Consider the following 27,784-nt stretch of genomic DNA (forward strand, 5'->3'; position numbering starts at 1 on the left):
AAGGCAAAGTAATCAACTTGCACATAAATCGCTACATGCAACTTCACAGTCGGACGCCACCGTACGTCCAGGACTGTAGTAGCCTTCTCTTCATATAAATATGGCATGCTTGACAAAGCACTCAGTATAAAAGTAGCCTATATTTTCTGCATTTCTTGAAAGCTGTTGGTAAACCCGTGAGGCAGCTGCGTTAATCTGTTGGTTTTTATTTTTATTTTGTTTTGTTTTGTTGTTTCGGTCGTAGTCAGGTAAGCTTAATTTACCTTGAGGTCTGACGCGATGGTGTTCTGCACGGTAAGATGCAATTTGTACGGATGCTTTCCAGAATTATGTCAGACCATTTAAAATACAACTACATATAATATGATATGTCGTTAATTCTTTTTTGTTAATGTATTTGTACACGCTCTTACGATTAGGAGAGTAGTGCATTGTCGCTGGGAAAAAATAAATAAATGCGTAAAATGTCCAAATTTACTACTGCATTGCAGAACCATGGCTTCAAAAAATACATTTCTGTATTAGCGTAGATTGAATAAGGATGCGTATATAAGGCTGCTCTTTGCAATAATTAGTTACCGCATCATTAGTAAAAATATTTAAGTGTGTTATTTTAGATTGCACATTTGTTTTCTGTTGCGCAATAGAGTATGGTTGTAAGAGACGTGTTCTTTTCCAGTGAATATAACACTTTAGTTCTCGACGATGGGGTATTTTGCGGTCAACAGAGGGACAAAATATGAACGAAAAAATTAAGATTTCAAGGTAAGTTTATTGCTTCGGATTAAACACGTTTCCCCCGTTCACAAAATGCATTTTTATTTCCCCTTTAAGAGCACCAACCGTGAGGAGGGCGGTGTCAAGCCCAGCGGTTGAATTTCAGCCAATTAAAGCCGTCGACCTTCGCAATACGTCCGTTTACGAAAGGGAGGGCTCTGCGCTTGAGCGATGTGTGCGGTTTCTAAGGCAACCACTTGTCTTGACCTCCACGTCCCAAGCCTCCTCAGGCAAGACTGGTTTCCATGGCAATGACTGTATCTCCGTGCACGTTTCGGTTCCCGTAAAGCGATCTGAGTGAGCGGTCGGAAAGTAGCCTATTTCCTACAAACTCTGTCGGAAAATCGTAAAAGTGTTTGGCGAAAACAGCGCTCGAAAACTAGACTGTTGTACATTAAACATCCTATTCTCTTACCCTCTGTGTGCATGAAATAAGAGCAAAAGGAGTAATACTTATATGCAAGCCGTCTCTACGTAGGTTATTTCTCCAGCTCAAATGGGCCAAGACTACAATTTATTGTAAAACATTGTTATCCTATAGGTCAAATGCTAAAATGTAATAATAATGTAAAATGTAATGAATAATTTAATTCTCTGTCTATTCTGAGTTAATTTGTTATAATATCAATGTGGCCGTTATTTTATATCACTGACTCCGCCGGGCTATCTACGGCTTCCTTTCTGACGTATCCTGATGTCAACTGAAATTTCAACTTCCTGTGACCTGTCGAGACTCATCTACCTACCATGTGTGTTCAGTGGGGGTGGCGCGCCTGGCGGGATGGTGTAGAGGGATAACTCGGGGAGATGCGGAGAACGGAAGAAAGAGGGAGCTGTATCTCCCTCTCTTCCCCCTCCCACACTTAAGCACACAACGCAGGGTTCTGTTTAAGGCCTTCATAGTCGAGTAAGTCTTCTTAGCATTGTATTTTATATTACATATTCTATAGCTGTACAATCTACTAGATCTGTTTCGCACTCCTCAGACTCGATTAGGTGTCTTACAACTTCGAACACACGATTAACATATTTTTGTATACGCTGTTAAATTTAATGAATGTCTTAAAATCGATTTACTTAATTCAAAAACACCGGAAAAGAATTCCGTTTAATGTTTTCCCATTCAGAATGTTTATAGGTCAAGTGTTATTTACAAAATATCCTAATAGGAATAAATAAATGCAACTAGTCAGATATGGACAGTATGGTTTATTGTGTTTATAGGTTTAGAATGATTCTGTTCCTACTTGCTCGACTGAAAAAGTACATGTTTATGGAATTAAATACGTTAATATACTGTAGGCCTACCACAGTCGACGGTTTTAGTTGGCTAAATCGAGAGCCCCTTTAACAATAAAAAAAAATATGTAGGTGTAGTTTCATGACGTCTGAGAAAAACATTTCTTAACTAAACAAGTCGCACGTCGTGGTGTTCTGAGGACAAAGTTCTCTCTCTCTCTCTCTCTCTCTCTCTCTCTCTCTCTCTCACAAATCATTCCCGCTTACATGCGACATAGAAAAGTCTGTTCTTTACTCGCGTGCCTCTTCTCCCCCTCGCGCTCAACAGAGAGGGCGCAAGCTCGCCCACATAACGCGCGCCGCAGAGCGACAACAGAAAGCACAGCAGCGCTTGCAGCAGCCTATTAAACACACTAATTTAGTGCCGACCGGAGGAGAGGAGTACATCTCCCAAAACACACTGTGTGAGGTAAAACGCATCGAATACACTTTGGTTCGTCAGCTTTCACACATTTCACTGGCTTATAATGATGCTAGGCACTCTAACGGGAGCTGCGTGTTTTCATCATTCAGGTCTTTTGCGTCATGACAGCGATGCATGTAATGACACTATCCCTCGCGGATGTTTTCCGGGGTTCGCCTGCTAATGTTCCCCTGCAGAGGGCCCGTTTGCCCTTGATGTCCATACTCTGTAAAGTAGAATGTTAGCTCAAGCACTGCAGTCTAAACAGTGTCAGAAAATTAGTGGTTCCATAATGGCACATTCAAATCAACAAGGTAAAGAAAAAGTCGATTTCAGAAAAATTTGTTTCATCAGTCCTCTTAGTCATTTCATGCTTGACATTTGCAAAATGGTTAGCCTTTGCGTAGGCTGTTAAGAATAATGCTAATGTAGGACTTGTGCTATACTACACTTTTGTTTTATTGCAGTGTGATTTTAAAAGGAACTTAAAAACAAAAAGAACTTATGATGCCGTTTACAAGGCCGAAATTTGTGTATCATTGCTACTGTTTCTCATTTTGAAAGAGTACAAAGATAAGCACAAACTAGGCTATAGCATGATTTTCTGTTTTATTGCATTGCGATTTTAAAAGGTTAAAAGCAAAACGAACCTGTGATTTCGATTATTTCACCCTGTTCTGAAGCATAGACCAGTAATTATGTATAAGTGCTACTGTTTCTTATTCAAGAAAGAGTACATAGGGAGTGTGAGAGATTGAGAGACAGAGAGAGAATGGGTGCAGAGGGAGTTGCTAACGTACTTCCAGCAGAAGGTTCGCTGCCGTAGGGAGTGTCCCTGCGCTGAGGAAACGGTTCAGGAAGTGGTCAGTGAGCTGACCGCGTGCGCGCGATCCCGCCTTTCCGAACTCCCTCTGCTGGAGTCCACTCTGTCGCCGTGGCGAAAATTAGAGCTGTACGGCTCCACCGGGACATGTAAGACCGTGTGCGTGTCCATCCAGCTTTATCTGTAAAGAAAGTGCCCAGTAGTTTTGGACCATTTGTCCATGTTTTTGACTGTAATTTAACAAGCCTGCTTAATCACTTTTTGAAGTATGTTGCTTTTATTCTTTACATACTATGCCATGTTTTTCCCTCCGGTTATTCTTTGTAAGTGAAAACCTTAAAATTAGTACAAGTAGAGCAGTGGCATTTCCTGTTCATAGCTGTGTGAGCAGACAGGAGGAACCAGGGGTGTTTGTCTGCTGCAAAAAATGGAAAAGGAACAGCTGCATTTCGGATAAAACAAAAAATTAGTGTTTCAGCAAACTTTGTGGAAAAAAAATGTCTAGGAGGTCCTTTTTTGATGGGGGGAATCATTTTCACATTTCACATTCAGAACATTTTTGCAACAACAGAGAAAGAGCTAGAGATGGAGAGGCACTCTCTGAGTTTGCGGAATCAGGTCAAGGAATTCCTGAAGCATGTTCGGGAAATCTGGAACACCCGGAATTCCAGGGGAGGGGCCTGCATGAGAGAGCACTCCATAAACAAATACTGCAGCAAGCGCTAATAGAACCCACATGCCTTCACTCACAGACAGGGGGTGGATGGAGGCAGGGAGCAGGTACTTTCCCAATCCTTTCCGAGAGGAATGGTTCCAGTGTCTGTTGGATATGAGGGTATTTGTAGGTTCTCTGAGGGTTTAGAGTCTGAAGCAGATCATGGCCCCTCCATCATGCCCAGAAGTCTGGGCAATATGTACTTATATTTGTATATTGTGGTACAAGTATTTAATCATTGTACCTCATTGGACCTGCAATCAAAATATCACATTAAATAGTCATCCCACTAGCACTTAGAAGTACACACACAGACACTTTTTCTTAGAGTCACATGGAACAAACAGTGTTGCAACACAGATAGAACAGCTCACAAAGTGCAGAGTGAACCTTTGTAATACCTTCTGTGTGGAAGACAAAGTAAATTAATGAAGCCTTCATTTATGCTGCTGTTTCATTATATTGCTTCTTACACCATAAGAACCTGTGTCAGTCAAAAGCGACACCAAGACCCTTTTTCTTTGAAATTTCCTCTCATTTCTTTCTATGTAATTTCTGGAATTAATGATAACTCTTTTCAGTTTGTGTATGTGTGTGTAGTGGGAGTGTGAATTTACATGTGCAAGAAAAATAGACAAATATCAGTAGCTCAGATAAACCCCATCTTAAGACTGAGTCTGCACAATATATTGTTCTTAATCATTATTGCAATACTGGCCTTTGCAAGACTGACCTCAAAGAAGGCTACGATATGCAAATGAGCCCTCCAGCAAATCACAGAGGTTTTTTATTGCATGCTGTGCATCCTGACCAATGTCAGATGTTCCATGTATGTGTTCTGTGGATGGTTTGATGAATCACAGCATTCTTCTGATGCAAATATAAACAGATGTGGTCAACTACAGTAATATATTGCAAACACAATTTTGCCACAATTGCAATAATTATCAGTATAAGCTATACATATATATATTTTGCCCCAGTATTGGCACATTTAGTCCAAGAATGTAGTCCACATTTAGTATAGAATTAATGTTGTCACTGGGTTTCTGACTACAAGATCAGTCATGCTGAGTTAACCCCTGTAACCCAGGAGTCTAGGTTAGAGTAACCCAGCATGTGTTCAATGTAATGTTTACCCAGTACCCAGGTACACAGTGACCTAAATCAAACAATCCAGGAGTTTTATGGTCCAGATCTTTGAATTTTGTGTTTGTTTTTCGAATCATTTGTTTTAAGCACAGTTTTGTGCTATAAGATTTAATATTGTCTTTTTATCTACACAAAAAATACTTCCAGATATTATGAGTTCCTTTAATGATGCCTCTAAAAAAGGCATGTGTAACATTTTGGAAGGTAACGTTAATATGACCAAAATGCCATATTTTTGTGTGTACATCTGTAAATGCATATGTGCGTGTTTGTGTGTGTGTGTGTGCACGCGCATGCTCTATGTGAGTGCTCCTCCACTCCTTGGCTGTGAGGGCGTGGGTGCACTGTTTGAACTCAGTGGTTAAGCTGTTAGCCTCAGATGAATGCAGGGGGAGCTCAGTCTCCTCTTTGAAGTCTGATACTGTTGGGGGGTGGGTGGAGGGGTGGAGGTTGCTTACCCCTCCTTCCAGGAGGTGCCTTGGCAGGGAGGGAGAGAGAGACAGAGAGAGAGAGAGAGAGAGAGAGCAAGAAAGAAAGAAAGAATAATAAAATGGCCTCCTGCCTCCTTTTTGTGAAGGACACTAGAGGTCCAGCTTGAGTCTCAAACCTGTTTTTTTTTTTTACTTTTAATTATTCAATAAAAGTACAGCAGAGGTGGAACTTTTCCTTATGGGAATCTTAATGTTTCTAGACAATGCAAAGGAATTATGTATAGGTTACTAGGAGAAAAACAAAAACAAAAATAAGACTAAAATCACACATTTACAGTTTGCTTTTTATATGCTTACCTTTGTGTCTGTCAGGCATGTCTGAATAGGGGAACTCCCTTTTCAGTCAGACCTCCCAATCTGTCTTTCTCTCTTCTCTTGTGTGCACGCACACACCCACCCACCCACCCACCCACCCACAGAAGCATGCTATGTCGTGTCTGGGACCTACCTCCGAAGGGAGTGGGGCCCAGGTGTGTGGCAGGAGTTCTAGCTGGGACGGGTGCAGGCAGGCCTCCATCGACTCCCCTGGCATGTGTATGAGGTACACTCCATGCCGGGCAGCCCCTCCCCCACCCACCACCACTCTCTGCCTTCGCCCCTCCTCCTGAGTGTGCATGCAGGAACATAGGCTGCAGTGGAGCCTCCCCTGATGTCTTGTCTTCTGTCTTTCTACCACTCTCTCTCTCTCTCTCTCTCTCTCTCTCTCTCTCTCTCTCTCTCTCTCTTTCTTGAGAGAGTGTTCCAAAAGACGTAGTGTTATATACAAGCCATTGGATTCATTATAAGGAACAGAAAGGGGATTGCCCTACAATACAGTGATCTACAAGGTCAGTCACTGCCCATTTCCTGCATACCAGCCGAAATATTTTAACCAGAGACTACAGTAACGAGCTGAACAAGCTTACAAAAAGGATCAGCAGTGTTGCATTTAATAGTTAAATTGCCATGAATTTGTTGGGTTCCCAGTATATTAATGTTTGTCCATTACATATTAGAACTCTTATTTGTTCAGCTATTCATCTATTCATCCCTACATCCAATCTCCATCCATTCAGCTATCCATCCTTTCATCCAACTGTCCATCTGTCCATCCATCCATCCATATTTAAAATTTGTATTTCTATTTATGCATTTCATTATGGACCATTTTTGAACTAATACCCATACCTCACTGTTGAATATCTCTGGTTCTTCACACTGCCTAAACGTAAATTATTTCTCAAAAAGGGCTCCTGTGTTTAAATTGTTACATCCATGACCCCATAAAGGACCCTTAAAGCAGGCGTTTCATAGCAACAGCCTGTACGATTCAGTGGCTGCCATTTTTGCTGCAATGCATTGCAGTCTCTGAATGTTACACTGCTACAGGATTTCAGTGAAAGCACATGAAGGCATGAGTTCATACTGTATGATGCTCAGATGGAAATCAAGGAACTTGATATCAGTTTCCATGAGAGATTAAAAATGCAAGGAAATGCTATGTCACTAGTAAATGTGTGTCTGTGAGTGTATATTCATATTAATACGTTGATATAGTGTGTGCACACTCGTATGGTGCTTGGTGACATTCAGTGACGGTTGCTTGTATACCTGCACTCAGAACGGCCTTCCTCAAAGCCGCTGTTCTTTGAGCAGCTGCCTTCAAACGTTGGACTGGCCGTTGCTCTGGTGGGGTTGGAGTGTGCTTAGTTTGAGCTGTTTTAAATTCCTTATCAGTCTTAACGTGTTTCTGCACTATAGCACACAAGACTGAGGCTCTTAACAGAGGCTTTTGATGGATGCACATGGTACACATCACCATAACACATTGACTGTCTTTGTCTTTGTTCTGAGATTTTATTTTAAATGCTCACTTAATGTGCATATAACAAGCCCTCAAATATTATTACCACTTACCATTGAATAGTGAATTGTGCAGTCTGGGTCAACCAGTGCTTTTTTACACTCTTGTGAAGTATTTTTTTCTCATTGATGTTGCTGTCTCTCTTTATCTCTTTCTCCCACTATCACTCTCATTTTATTTTGTTTGTGTGCTGTACTCATCAGTAAATAAAATGTTTTGCTATGCAGGGTGTGTGTATGTGTGTGCATTCACACATGCGTGTGGGGGGGGGGGGGGGGGGGAGTGTGAGAGCTGTTTATCCACACAGGAGAAGATGTGACTTTGGTGCCTCCAGTGGCAGATTTATGATGCTGTCTTTAACTGACCATCACACACACACACACACACACACACACACACACACACACACACACACACACACACACACACACACACACACAGTGTTCCCAGGGAGGTCTGATTGGATTTAGTTTCCAACTGTAAAAACAATAGCAGTTACTGGCAAATGGGTCTTTAGGGTTTCTATATTGTTTTATTGAATACTAATAATAATTTATTGAACAAATTGAACTAATAATATATTAACAATTCAAGTTCATTAATTTTCAAAAGTTTAAAATACAGATAACCTTAGCATTTCTGAATTGTAAAGGTTGGACATTTAGCAGGACAATATATGAAGAAAAGTGCTGAGATAAAACTATGGAATGCAAGCTGAAAGATTTCCAGTATATCACTGTGCCAACCAGTCAAAGAGTGCAGAAGGGGGAACAGCAAAACCAACCAAACAAACAAAACTGAGTTTACACCTGGTAGACAGGTGGAAAACCCTGTAGGAAGATAGATGCACACAGCTCAAATTATAGAAATTCCTAAACACACAATTGTAGTACCTCTTAACCTCTTATAGGACTTGTTTTCTACAGTGTTTTCTTAAACTGGCATATAGTACTGTATTTTTTTCATATCTCTCCCACTCTCTCTCCCTCTTTCCCTATCTCTCATTAGATAATTCATGGCTCACTAAAATGTTTGATGACAGATGTGTAGGAGAATCCCACTCATATCTCAGAGTTTTCACGGAGTGGGGCCCACAGGGAGGAAGTGGACTTCTCTGGGCTATTTCATCCTGCCTTTCGTAATCCAGCAGTAATGGGAGCTTTTTACCTTGACAGTTTGGGAGCAGGAATGTACCATGGCTAACCCCTAAAAGCAGATTAGCTAAGAATGAACATTTCTTTTGTTTGAACATTATGTCTTATAATAACTAAAAATGGCCTTCTATTTTTTGTGAGTAAAATGATCTGAAGTACCTTGTAACAGTTGTTATATGTATGTTATAAGATTATATTCTTCCAAATTAAGCATATGAGGAGTTAGCACAGAGGAGGCAGCATAAGAATGCTCGTGTGTGTGTGTGTGTGTGTGTGTATGTGTGTATATTTGTGTGTGTGTGGCAGAGTCTTAAGAGGGGGCAGGTCTCATTAATCCATTTTACAGCCCTGAGATGAGGGGGGATGCGGCACCAAACCTGATTTAGTGTCTGCGTGCTTGAGTAAGTGATAAAATATGTTTACCATCCCTACTGCATGTAAATCCTTCTTACACAGACACACTCACATACACATAAATGCTGCTATAGTCTTCTCCAAAAAGAGCAAGACATGAGGAAGATATCTGTTGAAGTTGATTGGAAATTGCAGCTCTTGTTCTTAGTTATTCGGTAAGCAAACCAGCACAAAGTTGTCTAGCTCCATTCACACACATCTTGCATGCTGTTCATCTCCACATCAAATATGCGTGTTCAAAGTAGGTTTGCCCAGCGCACTGTGACTGGAGGTTGACTCCACCATGAACCCTCCTCTCTGCCTCATAAGAGAGTCTCTCACACATTCTAGTTCTGATTCTTCAGCCGAGAAAACACGTCTGCCATTCAAACAAATGTCCAGGACGTCCATTTTCTACCTTTGTCCAGGAGTCAACATCTCTCCCTTCCCCTCCTCACCCCACCGACTTCCCCCCTCAGTATGCATTGAACATCTCATAGTGACATGGCAATTTCCATTCTCATGCTCATAAAATATGGTAAACATAGCAGCTGCGATATTACAGCCAGTCAACAAAAGATAGATAGTGTGTCAGGGAGCGCTTCAGGAGGTCATGAGTTGTCACTCTTAATTTTGAGGCAAAGTGAAGCCGTGTCCAGGTGATAGCATGCAAACTGTTTCTTTGCTTAGTTCCTGATCTTGAAATGATGTTATAGCTTGTACCTTCTTTCTTCTTAACTTTCTCCTTATCAGCACAGAAAAGGAGCAGTAAAAATGATTTCAAGTGTATCTTACCTGCATAAGAACTCTTTACTGACTCAAAGACCATTTATTAAATGTTTAAAACACAGAAATTAGTGTAAGTATGTTGTCAGATATGGGAGGATGGGGTTTTCTCAACTGTCCACAATACATTTTTTAATCATTGAGCAAAGGAATCAAATCAGACAAAGCTACAAATTTAATTGAGTGATAAGAGATCTGGGTAGAACAGACTTCACATAAAGAAATGTGACCAGTAACCCCCCAACACATACACACACACACACACACACACACACACACACACACACACACATGATTTAGACACAAAAGCTGAATCAATGCACTAAACACCAAATTACACAACCAGTATTGGTCTCACATCTACATTACGTCTGTGTTGAAGAAATTCTACTTACATCAGCTAAATATGAAACATCAAACTTGTAAAATTGCAACTGAAAAGTTTTCTATTACTACTAATAAAATCAGTCACCATGCTAATAAACTCCATTTGCTTTGGCTTGTCAGCCATTGCAAAAAGCCGTGTGTTGTCTTCTTTTGTCAGTTCTGTTGCTTCCCTTTTTTTCCACACGAAAACTCATGATACCATATAGCTTAGGGATAGAATCTGGTTAGTGGAAGCTGGATTCCAACCACCATTTGAGGGGCTTCTCCTACATGGACCTGGAATCACTCCATTTTACCAGTCCTCTTACCCCTTAACGTGCACACACACACACACACACACACACACACACCCACACCCACACACACACACAGACAGAGACAGGCAGACAGAGACACACACAGAGAGACAGAGAGAGACAGTACGTTGCTGATATGTTCTGGGTGTTTGGCTAAGGGGATGTCCAGTGGGGCATGGCTCAGTGTGCAGCCTTGGTGAGTGAGGGAGCAGCAAATGGGACGGCAGCCGCTAAAGCGATAAGAGCAGTGCTGCAGAGAGCACGGTGTCCCTCTCGCTCTCTCTCGCTCTCTCACTTTCTCTCTGCTTTTTTTGCCCTTTTCACTTGGTTCTTACATAAGAGAGTTTGGAGCGCAGAACATTAGCAGAGCCACAGTTCCAGACTCACCGCAGATGCCGAGGAGCTGAAGAGAACATGGCGAATGTGTTAAATATTCTTCCTCCTCCTTGAACTGACTTCCTGTGATAAATCATGATTGTGATATGCCATTGTTTTTTCCTTGTTTTTTATGCCTTTGTTAGGGTATCATAGCCTCTCCAGTTTTCCAAAGAACTAGAAGAATTGTTTTGGCAAATGTATTCCTAAAGTCTCCTACCACATCTCTCAGACCTATATTTACAACATTGTTTTATAGTTGATGTCATTATTTGGGAATATCCAAATATATGTACTAACATATTTTTCGGCCGATCCTCAGGCAGGATTGGGCCATAGGTTATGTACACGTTGTAGCAGCCATACCACACAGGGTCCATTGCGAATGTGATAGGGGCTGTCTGCTTTCATATTTCCCAGTGTATGTAGTGCTGAAACACGCAGATGGGTACTGAATGTTATGCAACACTGGAGCGGGGGGTTATGGAGACTGGATGAAGGGGCTTAGGGTGGAATCGGAGGAAAGTGAGAGCCTTTTGGTGTGCAGCCCTAGAACACTCCATGCTCTGCTGACTTACAAAGGAAGGTTACAGTGCTACTTTGGATCTTCTGGAGGGGTGGAGGGTTTGGGATGGGAAATGACCTTGCAAACTTCAGTCTTGGTCTGGTCATAGTGCAGTGATTACACCGTTGACTGAATTAACAGCAGAGTTGGCAGAATGTCAATCCTGTAACATAGCTTGCGAATCACAGCAGTTAGCATGCACACTAAGCCCTTGAACTCAGTGTGGGGTTGGTGTTCAGACACTCTTAGAATCATGGACTTCTTAGCCCACATTTTGTATTGATGAATGTATTTTTTTTTACTAAATGCGCTATATTAATAGTCTAAAATATGACAGTTGGTGGTACTGTGTAATGGGATTGATATAAAATTTAAGAGAAGACAATTAAAAAATTTAGACCATTGTAGGGCCACTTGACCAGAGAGTTCTTCCATTTACAAGCTATCACCTCCTATTCCCATGACAATCTCAGTATTGTAAAAGCTCCTTCATTATCGATGTTTGCATGAACTTCAGTGTTGTATTTTAGGGCTGTATTTCTCAAATGTCTCCTGTGAGATATTGTAACCCTCTGTATGTTTGGTTTATGGTCAGCCCGAATTACTGTCTTTTTGAAGTTCACCAAGGTGAAAACACAAGCGCCAGGAAAAGCTCAGGCTCTTCTCAGTGCTGCTTTGTCGACAGCACGTGCGCCATTACAGGACTCGCATTCAAACATTACATCATCCTAAAGCAGGGGTGTGAATGTGGGCGGGGCAGCTTAGCTAACTGCCTCAGGCCCTGCACCAGACTTCCTTCAGCTGCTGCCTAAATGAGCCTGTTCATGGTTGCTGAACTACAACAGATTCAGAGCTTATCCTAGATCTCCAGCACTGTCAGACACTGTAGTTACTGTCAAATGAGCTTCATCATATTCCCTGCAACGTGTAGCATGAGAAAAGAGGCCTCAAATTTTGCTTCGGAAGGCAGTTTCTCACAGCAATGAAACCAAATACATTTTGTTTCTCTTCTTAAAAGCATATTTTTTATCCAATGTGGAAGCAGTAAGACTAGTAACTCAAAAGGTTGTTGTGTTTTGTGCAGCAGCTGCCTTTTGCAATGTATGGACTGTTAAAACATACAATGGTGCTATATATGCCTCTTAAACATTCTTCAATATTATGCCTTACATCACACATCATCACAGAGAAAAACTTTTAAACTATTAACGAGCTTTCGTCCCTTTCTCCTGCTTCTAGCGCACTTGGGAGAGAGGATCTGCACGATCCGTATCTCAAACGCTTCAGCCCCGCGAGCACGCTTCACACATCCTGCCCATCCGGTTCTTCTTGTCTATGCGCACTTGTCACATGCTTGGGAGAGCCCGTTTGCACCGAGGCCGATGCAGTTAGGTGGCTGTCCACTCCTCTCCCCTCCACTCTGCCTCCTTTCGGTAGCCGTCTCTCTTTCTCCTCTCCTCCGTGCCCCCTCCGTGTCTTCTCTCCCTCCGTGTCTTCTCTCCCTCCGTGTTTTCTCGGATCGGTTGGCAATAAAAGGCGAGCGGCGGAGAAGAAAGCAGATTAGATGCCCCCCTTTCACGAGACAGCTGAGGGGGAGGATACACGTTAGGGAGCCGGGAGGCTGGAAATAGGCAGCTATATTTGGTGCTGCACACAGAGAGAGAGAGAGAGAGAGAGAGAGAGAGAGATTGCAGTCCCATGTACCAGCCATTGTGACTGGGAACCAACATGAGGTCCAGGATCCTGGGAACCCTGGAGGCCCGTGGCGGTTCATCTTGTCTTCGTTTTGGTCCATTGCGCCCTATCTCAGGCAGCCCTAAACCAGCGGAATCAGAAAAGAAACATAAGCAGCATCAAGCATCCTACGCTAATCAGTAAAAGCAGTCAGTAGTTATTCAGGGCACTTAACATAACTTTGCATGTTAACTTTTGCAGACGTTAATGCTTAATACCTCAAACATCGGGATTTTGTAGTTTTTGCAAGTTGAGAAGGCTGCACTGTGTGGATAGACAACTGAATTCTGTAATTACCTGAAATCTGTAATTACCAGTTCAACGAATTCAATAATCGCCAAATCAATAAATTAAAAAGTCACCAAAAACTCAAGTAGGACTCAGTGGTGCAAGAAATTGAAAGTGTATAGCTTCACCAAGACCTTTTTCTTCATTAAGGATGAGTTGCCTAGGCCCAGTTTAAGCTTAGTCCTGAACTAGAAAACAGTCTGGCTGGGGAAAATTCAGGTTGTTTTGTAAAGTACAGTTACACTTGGGCACACAGTGGCCTAATGGCCAAACTGAAGGTGTAATCTATACACTATACACTTTTTGTTAGAGCACTGTTGTACACAAAAGCAAGTTGACTATAGTCCTTCCAGTTGGGCAAGTCACTTATTAGTCTCTTTCATGACTGATCTGCTTTTGACCAACAGGATTGTTGAATACAGTCACTTAACTAATAACCACCTGGACCCTCAAAGGTTTCCGTAAGGTTAGGTTATTAGTTTTCTTAATAACAAGCCTGATAGTAATAGTAGTAATATGGATCCATGTTCTGAAAGAGTAGTATCAGACAACACCAGACAACAGTGATCATCATGTTTACTACCACAAAGTTCACTTAAGCAAGTTAGTTACAAAGATGTTATTGAACTTACTTTTGACTTATACATTAGTTTTACAGCACACATCACTTGAAGCCTGTATTTCCATGTTTCTGGTTCCCATTTCTACATATAATGAAATGCCAATGCTCCTCTGTAAAAGTGTTTCACTGGGGCCTAGCCACCCATCCCCTGGTGGACACCCATACCTGGTGTTTATATCACCGTGCTTAACAAATGAGAACAGTAATAACCCCCCCCCAAAAAAAGGCGGTGAGCGGGCTTGGTGAAGATGGACACCCCCAAATTAAGAACAGCAGAAAAAAGTTGTTTTACTGCTAAATGCCTCTGTTATGCCCCAAAAAAACAAGGCAAGAAAGGATACCCTACTAAAGATCTCATTTTAACAAAGAAGCTTTTTTAAAGGAATAGTAAGGTATGTATACCTTACTACATATTTTATATAGCTTACTGAATATACACTTTACTGTATGACTGGCAGTAGTTAATCAGATGTAGTGTTGGTACATCTTCAGTGACTCAAGTATCCGCATCACAGTAATAACCCTCCACAGCCTAAGGAGGGTCATGTGAAAAACATCCTCACAAGCTGATCTGCCATCCATCGATCAGAAGTAGCTGCACCAGGGCGGGAACACGGGAGCCTGACTGCCCAGATTACAAACTCTTCCCCTTGCTTGAAACTGGGAAAAGGAAAAGTAGAAACAAAATAAGAAACACCATATAGTGCCTAAACGCCTCAAATCGTAAACTGGTAGCCGATGACCCTGTCAACCACAACCAAGTGTGATCGTGAGTGTTAACGCGTAAGCGCGTTGGCGTTGCATACACCCCACTGCACTGCTGTCAAGATTCACTTTGTTTTAGATGCTGTTCCTTGCTTTGTTCATCGTACATACAGCCTATGAACAACTGAGGTGTCACTGCTTCGAAGCATGCACGTCTCACGGACCAAGTCTTGTTTTGTAGTGCTGTAAGCAATATATTATGTATCAGAGAGACTTCTGTCCTCTTGATACATATTTGCACATACACATAGTTAAGAGGGTAGCACAAGGGAGAAGTCCTGTGTATTTGTGCAAATGGCCAACAACATTTTTTTTTTACATCTTGAATGAAATCTTCTGTGGCCACCTGTTCATCCTGGGAGACCATTGCACTCTAAAGCCTCGTTCCAGTATAGTGTCTCTACTGGTGAGGCAGAGGGGGAGAGAAAGAGAGAGAGAAAGAGAGAGAAGGAGAGAAAACAGATTATGGACAAGCAACAAAAATATAGCCTGGAGAATAAAAAGGGAAAAGAGAAAAATCTAGTGCTAGTGATTACTGGGGCTGTGAGGAGTGTCCTAGATTTGAGAGGGAAATAAATGATCAAGATTAATAGTACAGTGTAGAATAGGGAAATGCAGACATGTGTTACAAGTGGATAAGAATGAGTTTGGCATCTGTGTTTACAAAGTCATGTCTTATTGTTTCACTTCAATCTTGATGATAGAGAATACAGCACATTTTCTCACTTTCAGGCTGCTTGCTTCAGCATACAAAATAATATTTTTTTGTAGGCCTCTTACACTGCAAAATTTCCACACTTTACATGTATCTCTTCTACTGAACTCTCAAAATTCCTATACATATATGTCCAGTAATATGTGTGTCCCCTTCCCTTTCACACTCTCTGTGTGTGAGAATTGAAGAACACACATACGGTGTGTGTTTGTGTTTTATTTCTCAATATGAATATGTGTATTCTATCTCTGCAGGAGAGGGAGAGAGTGAGAGAAGCTTGTAAACATGCATGTGAATCTCTACCTTGGTCCATTTTACTGTGTGTGTGTGTGTGTGTGTGTGTGTGTGTGTGTATTTGTGCTTATGATAGTATGTGTGAGAGAGTGTGAGAGGGGAAGAGAGAGAGAAATGTTAGAGGGCTTGGAGCTGTCCCCGCCCCCTCCCTGCTTGGATTGGTTGGTGTTTCCATGGCAACGGTCTTGCTAGGAGGGGAGGGGTTGCTGGTGTTAGTGAGGCAGCTATGTGACTCAGTTGCCTTTCCTATGCCTCATGTCCCACAATATCATGCTACACCAAAGACAGCATGAGAGACAGAGAGAGGGGAGATAAATAGAGAGAAAGAGCCAAAGAGTTTGAAACAAAATATAAGATACATGGAAAGAGAGAGGAGCATGAGAGTTAGAGGACCAAATAGACAGAAGATAGAATAGAAACTAGAATAAAACAAGATGAAACAAGAACAGACTGAGAGAATGGATCTGAGAATGGGTCTGAGTAGTTTGAAATATAATAGTGCCTATTTACACTGAGGTGCCCTTTGCAACAGCAGTAAACAACACTGTTTCCTGACTTGAGCGCCTGACACACTTTTTTTAGGATTCACTGCTGGATACTGTGACATAGACATACACCTCACTGCCAAAGTTAGACCAAAACTGAATGTGCTACTGGTCATTTCAACTTTTAGCAACACATTAAGTAGACTTTCTATAGCAATAGTCAGACACTGTTTCAGAGTCACCGCTGCTAGTAAAAAAGTGTAGCTGTTAAACTTGTAAAAATAAAAAAAGTGAAATGAATTTAGTGAAATGAATTTTCACCAAAACAAGTGTTCAAAAACAAAAAGTTCCATCTCCAGTACTGTTCATGGCATTTGTGTGAATCTGTTTTGTTGTTTTTCGTAACACAGGTGTGGGAATGAAATCATAAAGTGGTGTTATTCGAAGAGTGTGGTTGATGTAACTATCTGTAACTTAGGATACCTCTCAAGCTGTACAGAGCCGACTTGTCTCTTTGGAAAGTTTGAAAGGACATGCAGGAACTAAGCTTCTGTGGTAAATACACATGAGCTGGGTAAGCCAGAGTGTGTGTGTGTGTGTGTGTGTGTGTGTGTGTGTGTGTGTGTGTGTGTGTGTGTGTGTGTGTGTGTGTGTGTGTGTGTGTGTGTGTATAAAAGAGAGAGAGCGAGAAAGACAGGTCTCCACAGGTGGATATGATATGCTTGTACCACACACACACCCAAACAAACGATCCTGACAAATCTAGTTTCAACATGTTGACAGAACAAGTGTAGCTACCATCTACCTGTCCCAGTACAGGAGCAAGATCTTCTTCAGTCCGTGATCACATTTTCTGTGGGAGTCCTCCATAGGTAACTGGCCTCTGATTCCTATATCAAACAATCCGCATACCTTGCTGCTTGAAAAACCTAAATGTAAACCACACAAGACCAAGGATTTGGGCCTTCAAGAGTTCAGTGCACAAAAAAGAGAAAATGTAACAAGAAAGAGAATGTTGAAAATAAACACTTAATCTTACTTTTTTAACTTAAAGATAAGTTGACTGACCTAGACTTGTGTGACATTTTGTACACAGGAATGAGAGGCAAGTGTGTAGCAACAAGGCTTTAAGGTTTTATTAGGACAAACCGTGATAGGAGACAAGGAATGAACAAAGACAGTTATGTTGTAGGAGAGTAGTCTGCAGCAGGCTACAGCGCAAAATACTGGAGACTGGCACCTGGGTTTAAATAGGGAGAAGGAGAGATTGGGAACAGGTGAAAGGAATATTTCTGGCTCTTGGTGGTGGCCAGAGCATGATGGTACCCTCCCCAAGAGCCTGCCGAACACTGGGTCCAGGGATGGCCTGGGTAGCTGAGCCTAGTTAAAGGCCATTATGTGTTCAGGATCCCGGATCTGGCTGGCTGTGACCCAGCTTCTCTCCTTGGGCTGTACCCCTCCCAGTCTACCAGGTATTGTAATCCACTGCAGTGCCTCCTGTAATCCAACAGCGCTTTAACTGTGTAGGCCGGACCTCCTCTGACATCCCACAGCAGTGAAAGGATGGAGGGCATGTTGGCTTCATCCAGTGGACCTGTGGCGACAGGCTTAAGAGCAAACACGTGAAAGGTGGAGGACAACTGGAGGACCACCGCAGGCAGGTTGATACGGTATGTGACCTTGTTTAGATGTTCCTTGATGGTGAAAGGGCCAACATACTTGGGGTTGATTTCACTGGGGCCTAGCCACCCATCCCTGGTGGACACCCATACCTGGTCTCCCAGCAGGCAGGTGGTGTTTCCCCATCATCAATCCACTTTCCATCTGAAGGTTGTGATGTCAAGGCGGAGGTGGCGATGGGTCTCCTTCCAGACCCTTTGGCTTTCCCAGAAACAGGAATGCACTGCATAAAAGCCAGAGGTGGGCAGGTTCCAGGGGCACAGCAGGGGCTGGAACCCCAAGATGCACTCAAATAGGGTAAGCCCAGTGGAGGTGTGCCATAGAGAGTTCTGGGCATATTCCACCCAGGTCGGGTACGCATTCCAGGTGTCCGGGTGTTCCTGGCAGTAGAGATAGAGGAACTTGTCTAGCTCTTCATTGACCCTCTATACTTGCTTGTTGGCCTGAGGGTGTCAGGCTCACCATTATGTTCAGCTTGTCGAGGAACTCCCTCCACACCTTAGATGTAAACTGTACGCCTCTATCAGAGGTGGTGTCCTCGTGTAGGCCAGTCTGGCTGGCTGTACATCCCTGAGTGGAGGGATCGATATAACCCAGACCCTCCTATTACGGCAGGTCATGCTAGTGTTCAGGAACCAGGGTGTCAGGGCTTGTCTTGGACTGTCAATGGAGGTGAACAGGAAGGTAAGGTAATGGGTGCAAGACAGTGGGAGTGGCAAAAGGAGGAACGTTTAACTATTTGAGTGTCAGGCCATAAGATGAGTGGGTTGTGAGTATGAACTCAGGGCAGTCCTAATATGATGGGATAGGTAGGGGAGGCAGGTTCACTGAGTGTGTAGCATTAGTCAGTAAGTGAATAAGGAGTGTCAGGAGTGATAGTGCCTTTCCCTACAGGGTTGCCATCAACACATGCACAGAAAGAGGAGACAGCAACGGCAGTGCCTCCAGCCTGAACTTGAGTGCCAGCCCCCAGCCAATTAGATTCCCCAATGCTCCAGAGTCCACAAAGGCCGAATCAGGAAGAGAATGGCTTGTAAAATGGATTGTAAAATGAATGCAAACATTGTAGAAGGGACTCTGCTCACCTTTGGACAGATGTTTTAGTCTCTGACGTGGGAGGATGAAGAGGGCAGGTCAAGAGCTTGTGGTCAGACCCACCACAATATAGACACATGCCTCTTCTCACTAGAGGACAGGCAGGCACCTCCCAGCTGCATGGGTTTGAGCTGGGGCCAAGGCTCATGCGCTGGTGGAGTGGACATGCATGTGGGGGGAGCATTCTACAGAGAGACATATGTTTCTACCCCAGGAGTTGGTCATGGAGGATGGCATGATCTATATCGGCATCCAGGGTACTAACCTCCCCCCCCCAGGCTAGCTCTGCCTGCTTTGGGCAGTGGAAGACTGTCCAGATCACACAAACTCAGGGTAGCTGTGCCTCTCAGTGGCCAGGCGGTGGTTTCCAGCATGGTGCCCCAAGCCTTAGCTCTCCCTTTGAGCCTACTGATGACGAACGCCACCTTGACTATATTGCATCTCTATCTATATTACGGTGGGTCTAACCACAAGCTCTTGGCCTGCCCTCTTCGTCCTCCCATGTGAGAGACTAAAACATCCGTCCAAAAGTGAGCAGTGTCGCTTCTACCATGTTTGCATTCATTTTACAAACCATTTAACAAGCCCTGCTCTTTCTGTGGTCAGGCATGAGGGGCTGGTGGTCAAAATACAGTTCACACTGTACAAGGAAACCTTTGCAGGCCTCTAGGTCCCTGTTATAGACATCCAGAGTAGTGATGTGAGAAGATTGGGTGCCCCAAGCAGCAGGATAAGTGGGACCTCCAGCCACTGCTAAGGGAGCTGAGGAGAGATCCTCCATGCAGCTAAGCAGTCAATTGAAGCTGGCATGGAGCTCTGTCCCTGAGTGGCCAACATTTGATGTTGTTGGCCGATCACGATGCCCGGGAGACTAACACCCTCGGTCAAGAACGCCCCACTCGCTGGACTCCTTTCTTCACGTTTTGCATTCTTTGACATTTTGTACACAGAAGTGAGAAGTGAGTGTGTAGGAAAACGACAATGTTTTATTAGGACAAAGTAAGAACACCGTGATGGGAGAAAAGGAATGAGTAAAGACAGTTATGTCGTAGGAGAGTAGTCTGCAGCAGGCTACAGTGCAAAATACTGGAGACTGGCACCTGGGTTTAAATAGGGAGAAGGAGAGACTGGAACAGGTGAGTAGAATGAACTAATAAATACATAATTGGGAGCGAGTGGTTGAGGGTAGTGATTGACAGGCGCTTGTGAGTAAGTGTTTGTGCGTGTGTGTTCATGGCTGGGTTGCAACCTGAGCGTGACAACTTGTGTGTGTAAAAGCTCTTTTAGAAAATTTCTCTTCAATTAACTTGTTTAAGTAATTAATTATGGGATTGTTTTAAATTAAAATACACAATTTTTATAAAAGAGAACAGTTTTAATACTCCTCACTCTGAAAGAAGAAATTTCATAATTTTCATTGCTTTACATTTTGTTTTTGTTTTAAATCTGTCCCACTCACATTTCCCACTCTATAAAAGTTTTTTGTTTTTGTTTTGACTTTTACTGAGTACTTATTCTCTAAAAAAAAAAAAAAGCCATCAAAATCTGCAAACCATTGAATATGTTTAAAGAGGCTAGGGTCTATAGTGATTGCATTTGAAACCATACATTTCACAAAAGATGCTGAACATAAACAATTATTTAAAAAACCCAGGCATGTGAGTCTTTTCTTATAGTACTTGTATATTCTTTTTGTCGGTTATTTATCCACATGCAATTGTGTTACAAATAAGGGTTTAGAAACATGCCTTGAGATTACACACATGAAAAAAGACAATAGATCACAACAGGTCATACCCCATTTTCAACTTCATTTCCGTTCTGCCCCCTTTGCTTTGCTTGGTTACACTTGCACTGGTCGACTGCTGACTAGAAGTTAGCAGTGCATCACATCACCAAGATAGTATTTGAGAGGAATGTAGGTGTGGTTCTTAAAACTAACTGCATAATACAAAGTATATTTCAAAATCTTACCAGCATTCTCCAACTCAATGTTTTGAGAAAGGTTTGCTGCCTCAAATTTATAACAAAGAAATTGTATAACAAATAATTGAAACCCATATTTGTCATAAACCTAATATTCAAAACAACACAATTAAGCATTTGCTGTGATTATGTTCTTTTGAGTCCAAATGCAGGGGTACATTCAATAACATTACACATAATCACTAATTTCAGACATGTAATCTCATTACTGTTTAGCTGAAATCATTTCACAGATACAAAACGATGCAGGTTTTCTATACCTAAAATGTATGAGAATTTATCCTGCATGTATTTCACATTTCTCACTTGAGATACTGGTCCCATTACCATCTCTTAAGAAAAAATTGGGTGCTCTACATTGCTCACATTTTGACAACACTCATACATCTGGTTGTGCTTGACCAAAGACTTGCATATATTTTGGAAATGTAACTTTGAAGACCACTGCTTGAGAAAATGATACTTAGATTTGAATCTCATACACGTGTTTCACCATTGGACCTAGATTTAACCCTCCTTGGAATATGCACCATCTAATGCTGCTCTGCAGTAATATTGTTCTCAGAAAATAACTGCTTCATGTGAACCAGTTGCTGCTTAATAAATGATTTAAGATTTGATATAGCTGCAAAAGTAATGACTGGTGAAAACAGGCTCTTAACAATTTCTATTAATTTAATAAGAGCTGTAATGAATGCATTTTTCACAACTGTGCATTACAAATTGTAAAGTTTTATGGAGGACAGGCATTTGTCGAGAAGGCTCCTTCAGTTTGTTGTCATTTGATGACAAAATGGTGACTGTAACAGGCCAGAGTTTGCCTGGGACATCAATGGTGTATGAGCATCCTAGTATAGTTCTATAGCTGCCCTCAAAGCACAAGATGTTTCAACATACTTATAGTGGTGCTACAGCCTCCAATATCAAATTAAATTTTGAAGAGTTTTCCTTATGAGGTCAAATGCTGGAAATTCTACCAATTTGCTTTTTCTGTTAATTCCATAACTTGTTTTCAAACTGTTTCTTAAAAAGTCTGTTGTGGCCCTCTTGATTTTACTGCTGATATGCCTACATAAAGTCCATTGCACAAAGCTATCCTCATCAACATTAGTCTGCATATCATTAAAATTGCACTTACAGCATCCCCATTTGCAGAATGCAGATTCAACTCTCTCTTTAAACCCTGGTAGCTTATGCTGAGCTAAGGTATCAACACAAAGAGAGACTAATGCCCCATTTACAGCTCTCTCCTCGCAGGCAGCCTTGATTCTCACGACATTGTCCAACATATTCAGTTCTTCCTGCAATTCTGCAGTAACACAGCTACATCACACTGGGTGATATCAGCTGATTTTGCAATAGCAAGTAGATGGATTGCAGCTAATGTAGACTTGTGTTCAGAATGTGTATTCTCTAAAGTATAAAGATTGTTTTTTGTCACCATGGAGGAATACACAACTCTATTTCATCTATATAAAATATCAGCTGTATGGCATTGAGTTGCATGGAGAATAGTGGATTTGATTTCAAAGTATCACCATCAATAACATCATTTAAAAGTCCATCCTTGCACTTCTGTGGCCCTTTGTCCAACATGACTAGAAGCACTGAGTGAAAGTGAGTACTTTCATGGCACTGGGTGAAACAACTGGATGAAAGTAACTGTTCCAAACTAAGTCTACATAGTAAAAGCATGTTGATGGTATTGTTAGAGTTTCAGAAGCTCCCTGTTTCATATAGCATGCAGTCTGGACAATCTAATTTTCTTCTACTTCAACTATCCCAAACAGCTCCTTGATAGATGAGTCCCACACACAGGTAGAGGGAACACTGGCAAAGGGATCTTCAAAATGATCAAAAATGTGTGACATCTTTCTCAGCAGCTGACATGTGACTCTGCATTGTGTGGAATGAAAAATCAGTAATTTGATTCCTCGGGTGTCCAGCAGTGAGGCTTGAAACTGCTGTACTCCAACGACAATGTCAGTGACTGCATGCTGAAAATGGAACATGCCACAAATTGTCTTGCTTTATGTTTACTTACAGTTACAATAACATGTTTCTAACTTCTCATATTTCTGTGTACATATTTATTAAAGGCCACTATTTTTTAATCTACACTGATTTTTCAGTCATTTATTCCCATTGCACATAGTACAACCTTACAACTCATCTTCTCACCAAGTGTAAACATGCAAAACCTTTAATGTCTTTCACAGAAACAAGTACCACATGAATCAATGTATTTTATATTTATTCAGAGCTGTTTTGATGTAGGTCTCATGGTCCACTTTACCATTACACCACTGGTAAATGTTAAATATGTTTAAATATTTATATATTTTAGCTGCAAACATCAGTAATGCACCAACACCATCATGTAATGATATTTGAAACCTCTTTCCAGGACCTGAACATTTTCCTACAAAGGAAAGCCATATGGGAAGTCTTTCATAAGGAGCAGGAGGTAGACACCAAAATCAGTTGGCATATAACATTTCATTTTCATTACCTGCAAGTACAACCTACAAGTAGCATTCGATTAATATAGAAAACAATACTTAAATTAAATGATTAAATGTAATTGTTAATGGAATATTCAAGTATTATGACCAAACTGTTTTACTTATTTCATTTCAAATCAGTAATGATGTTGATAGGCTAATATTTAATTTTGTTCAGTTTTGGTCAGTTTGATTTGCACGCTGATTACAAATATTTCAGTAGTCAAGTTGTTTGTTGAATTTAAGTCTTATAATTACCAGAAAAATAATGTTGACATTCATGAATTATAATGTTAGCTGCATACACTTCCACACGGCAACAGGTAGGGAATGTTCAGGCTGAGGCTGGTGGAAGGCTGTCCAAGTGTCCCCCAGTACTGCAGAGAGGCCCAGTGTTCATGAAACTCCCAGAAGAAATGTACCGGAGACCTTGGACCCTCTAAGAACACAGCAGTTACCCAACCCTGAATTTGGGGTGTGTACACTCACAGTGAGCGAGAACATGCTAGAAATGCATGTTGACCTATAAAATTAATCCCACTGTTGGTTATTAAGGAACACAGTGACCAACATGGCGTCTGTCATCAGAGCAACAACGACTTTATGTATCCATGAAAAAAAGTCTACACAGTTGCAAAGCAGCTTATAAGATTATTTAACCATGCTTCAGGATAGCTCTGTAAACTACAGACATACTTGGGTAAGTGTCTTTATATATAGCTATATATTTTTTTCTTTTGGAAACACATGCACAGATACATTTGTGAGGTAGGAGCCATGTAGTTTGGAACTAACTTAGGAAGCATTTTATTTTAAATGTGTGCCTTCCATGTACAGATTTTAGGTTTTAAATATGATCTTCATATCCAAATCTGATCATTGACATTGTAATTACTGGTAGTTGACTGAACAGTTAAAATAACTGGTTGATCTCATAAGGAAAGGGGACTCCTAAAGGAAATGTAGGACTCTGCCCTTGACCCCTGGTATATAACCTACCCACAAATCTAAGGCATGTCATTGCTTGTTTTTAACAAGTTACATGGTAAAAGTTTATTTAGTTATAAATGGTGTGATAAAATTTTGATATACTACATACTCATGCCTCTGTCCACATCTTTTCTGCTCAAGAATTGCTCTACAAGTTATTAAGGAAAAGACTTCAGAACATAAGGACTCCAAAAAAGACACAAGGGCCTACACCACAGAGAAAATGAAAATGAAGACACCTGGATTTTGAGGGTGATGATGGTGATTCAAGTGCATCTATTGTAGATTCAGCAGGAAGCACTGCATCAAGCATCACTTTAGACAAAGGAAGAGAGAGGAAGAACCAGTACATCCTCTTCTTTTGAACTTTACCTTTTTTAGATGAGAATTTTGTATGTGTGCTTTTTTCTTCCCCATCTAGGGTATGGACGAACTGTGTAGGCTCCTTGACAGAGGTAATCCTCCCTTAATTCCTGAACTGAAGACCTGCTCTGAGATGAGAGCTTTCTTGGCAAAGCTCAGTTCTATGGGGTTTTTAAAAAGGTTTGAATCCACCAACAACACAGGATGAAGGTAAGAAAAATACCTTGCTGTTCAACTTGAAGATATGAACTTGATATGAAATGTGATCTCAAATTTGTTCAAGTTTGTCATTTCAGTAAAGGCTTCTGAAGTTCCCAAAATCCTCACAATTCCCAAAATGCTTGTACTGAACTTTATTAATTTAACATTTTTTGTGCATGCCTTCACTTATCAAAATTAATTTGCTAACTTCAGTAAATCATATGAGACTTTTGCATTAAAGTGACATGCTCCATAACCATGATCAAAGCTGTGCCCAAGACATTCCCATCACCTGTGGCCCCAACTAAAAGGACAAGGAAGTAATGTGATGGTGCACATTCTTGAGGTAAGAAATATGTATTAATGCTTAAGGATTTAATATTCGTGACTGAGAGAAAAAGAGGTGTGAGAATCAATAACAAGATGAGGTAAACCTTAAATTGTTTTTTCTCGTTGTATTTCCAGCCCACAGCAAACCTAAACTCTTTCCTCCAAAGAAGATCCATCACCACTCCTGCCTAACTTGTTTGCGAATGTAACTGCACGCTGGCCACTTGGTGTACACCTCTCTAAAAGAGAACATCCACACAGGTGTGCTCTACCTTATATCATACTATTGGTTATGTTCATCTAACATACCCAAAGTGCATTGCAACATTCTTGTCAGTGCTTTAGAGAGAAGTTTTAAGGGAGGCAGTTCACGATGGGTATGAAACTACCTACTACAAGAAAAAAACAAACCAAAAAACAAAACGATTTCAGAATGGAAAACGTTCACAGGGGAGTAGTGAAAAGGTTCAGGATGTGTTCCTATGACCTCCATATTCCTCTGCAGTAGCTTTCAGTTTAGGACGTTGTTTTGATGCTTCTTTTATTTTTTCTGTTGTTGAGTGAAACTTTGTTCCATTGGTGTGGGAATATTAAATGTGTGACTTGAGGCTTGAAGTGCTCTTTGAATATTAACCATTTCAACTCTAACTCTGTTCAAGGTGGAATGCCACTACATGTTTTGATCATTGGCCCACAGACCCATTTTTCAGGATATATGGTATTGCTCACTGTACACATCTGAGCATCTTCTACAGATGTAGTATCCATGTAGAACAACACTGAAAATGAATGTTTTAATTTGTAATAATAGCCATTCTCTTAGTTTAAGAAGGTCCTATTTGTTATAGAATAACACGTGGTATAACAAGTTAACTTGATTTCAGTTGTCTTGAGATTTGCGGTGAGCAGTACATAACCACATAAGCAATTGATTTATTTGTCGTAGTCCTTTTCCGAACAAGTGTTCTGGATTTTAAAAAACTGTCTAATAATTATGTATTTGCTACACATGTTGTCTTATTTTGAGCTGTTACCACCACCATACCCTCTGTCTACACTGAAAGTGTTCTACCTTCTAACTAGATATCCACACTTAAAACAGCGTATATTATACAATCTTGAGTTTTCAACAGGTGTCTCTGACACAGCTTGTTCTGAACTAAACTTCTGAGATGGATGTATGTGTACGTGTATACATAAATATGTGAGGATGTGCATACCGTACAGAGACGCAGCATTGCGGAGAATGAGCGTTTAAGCGCCTTTAAACACTGAATGTAGTAGAGATGCACCACCTTATCCCACCCATCTACTTACGCGAGATCTATGCGGAAGAAAAATTCAACACCTCGCCAGCCTTCCGGCGTCCTGTCAAGTTTGAGCTGTCACCATCGACGGAGTCGTCCCAACATTTCCATGTTTGTAGTCACTGAATCTGGGCAGGTAAAAAAGAAGTCCTTTCTTACAAATCGAACCTGCTGTTCCCGTCCCAACCGACGATAGACTCCAAACCTTCACCAGCTTCATGGAGACGTTTGTCGTCTATGATCTGCTTCGGGGGTTTGGGCCTTCGGTCACCGCGTTTCCCGAAATCGTTGCAGCGCTCGTCTCGTTTCTCCGTGTGTGCTGATGTCACCTTTGATTTCATGACGGGGGAGTATTCCAAAGGGACGCACCGAGACATCCTGTGAGTTCAAACGTGAAATGTTCTGAGGGTTTTCGAAAGCAACGGAATTTTGGGTCGATTCCCATCCCACTGTGGCGATTCTCCTTGAGGAGGTTTTAGAGAGCGTGCTAAGCAAAAGATCTGCCTTTTTAAAAAGTCTAAAACTAAGGTGTATTAATAGGTAAAAGTTCACACATTCGAGAATAAGTCTACTGACACATTTAAAAGACAGATTTTTAAATAAATAAATAAATTAGCAATCTGATAAATCATCACGTTGCTAATCATCACATATTTATTTTAAAGAAAACAATACCAATCTCTCTTTCAGCTCCCCTACCCAAACACACACACACACACACACACACACACACACACACACACACACACACACTCACTCACTCTTTCTTCACGACCCGGTTTCCAGAGCCTCCTCAATAGCACCACAGACATTACCCTACTGGTTCCCAGTATCACAGCACAGCCACAAATTCTGAAGCCTGACCATAAGATTGGACAGGTTATGGGACTAGAGAGAGAGGGAGAGAGGGACGGAGACAAGGAGGGAGAATGACTGAAATAAATGTCTCAAAGTACACAGAGAAGA

At 41.4% G+C, this 27,784-nt stretch overlaps 3 long non-coding RNA genes across 7 annotated transcripts; 1 reads left to right on the plus strand and 2 right to left on the minus strand.

The window, feature by feature from the left end:
* Positions 1 to 23: 23 nt before the first annotated feature.
* LOC113570255 (uncharacterized) lies at positions 24 to 12,626 on the plus strand. 2 transcript variants are annotated; one of them, XR_014124960.1, is made up of 4 exons: positions 24 to 765; positions 8,512 to 8,793; positions 8,964 to 9,058; positions 9,804 to 12,626. It is a non-coding gene; the product is annotated as an uncharacterized LOC113570255 (long non-coding RNA). The 2 variants fall into 2 exon arrangements; XR_014124959.1 differs by having other exon boundaries at positions 8,512 to 9,058; positions 9,804 to 12,623.
* On the minus strand, positions 763 to 6,640 carry LOC145659006 (uncharacterized). 3 transcript variants are annotated; one of them, XR_014124963.1, is made up of 4 exons: positions 6,109 to 6,640; positions 4,053 to 5,646; positions 3,595 to 3,720; positions 763 to 3,483 (listed from the first exon to the last, which is right to left on the minus strand). It is a non-coding gene; the product is annotated as an uncharacterized LOC145659006 (long non-coding RNA). The 3 variants fall into 3 exon arrangements; XR_014124962.1 differs by having other exon boundaries at positions 763 to 2,705; positions 3,280 to 3,483; positions 3,595 to 5,646; XR_014124961.1 differs by having other exon boundaries at positions 3,595 to 5,646.
* On the minus strand, positions 12,626 to 27,784 carry LOC145659007 (uncharacterized). 2 transcript variants are annotated; one of them, XR_014124964.1, is made up of 3 exons: positions 26,829 to 27,784; positions 14,667 to 14,763; positions 12,626 to 13,275 (listed from the first exon to the last, which is right to left on the minus strand). It is a non-coding gene; the product is annotated as an uncharacterized LOC145659007 (long non-coding RNA). The 2 variants fall into 2 exon arrangements; XR_014124965.1 differs by lacking the exon at positions 26,829 to 27,784 and adding an exon at positions 17,168 to 17,296.

This window comes from Electrophorus electricus, chromosome 8 (assembly GCF_041902795.1).
Source record: "Electrophorus electricus isolate QZ-2024a chromosome 8, ASM4190279v1, whole genome shotgun sequence".
NCBI lineage: Eukaryota > Metazoa > Chordata > Actinopteri > Gymnotiformes > Gymnotidae > Electrophorus > Electrophorus electricus.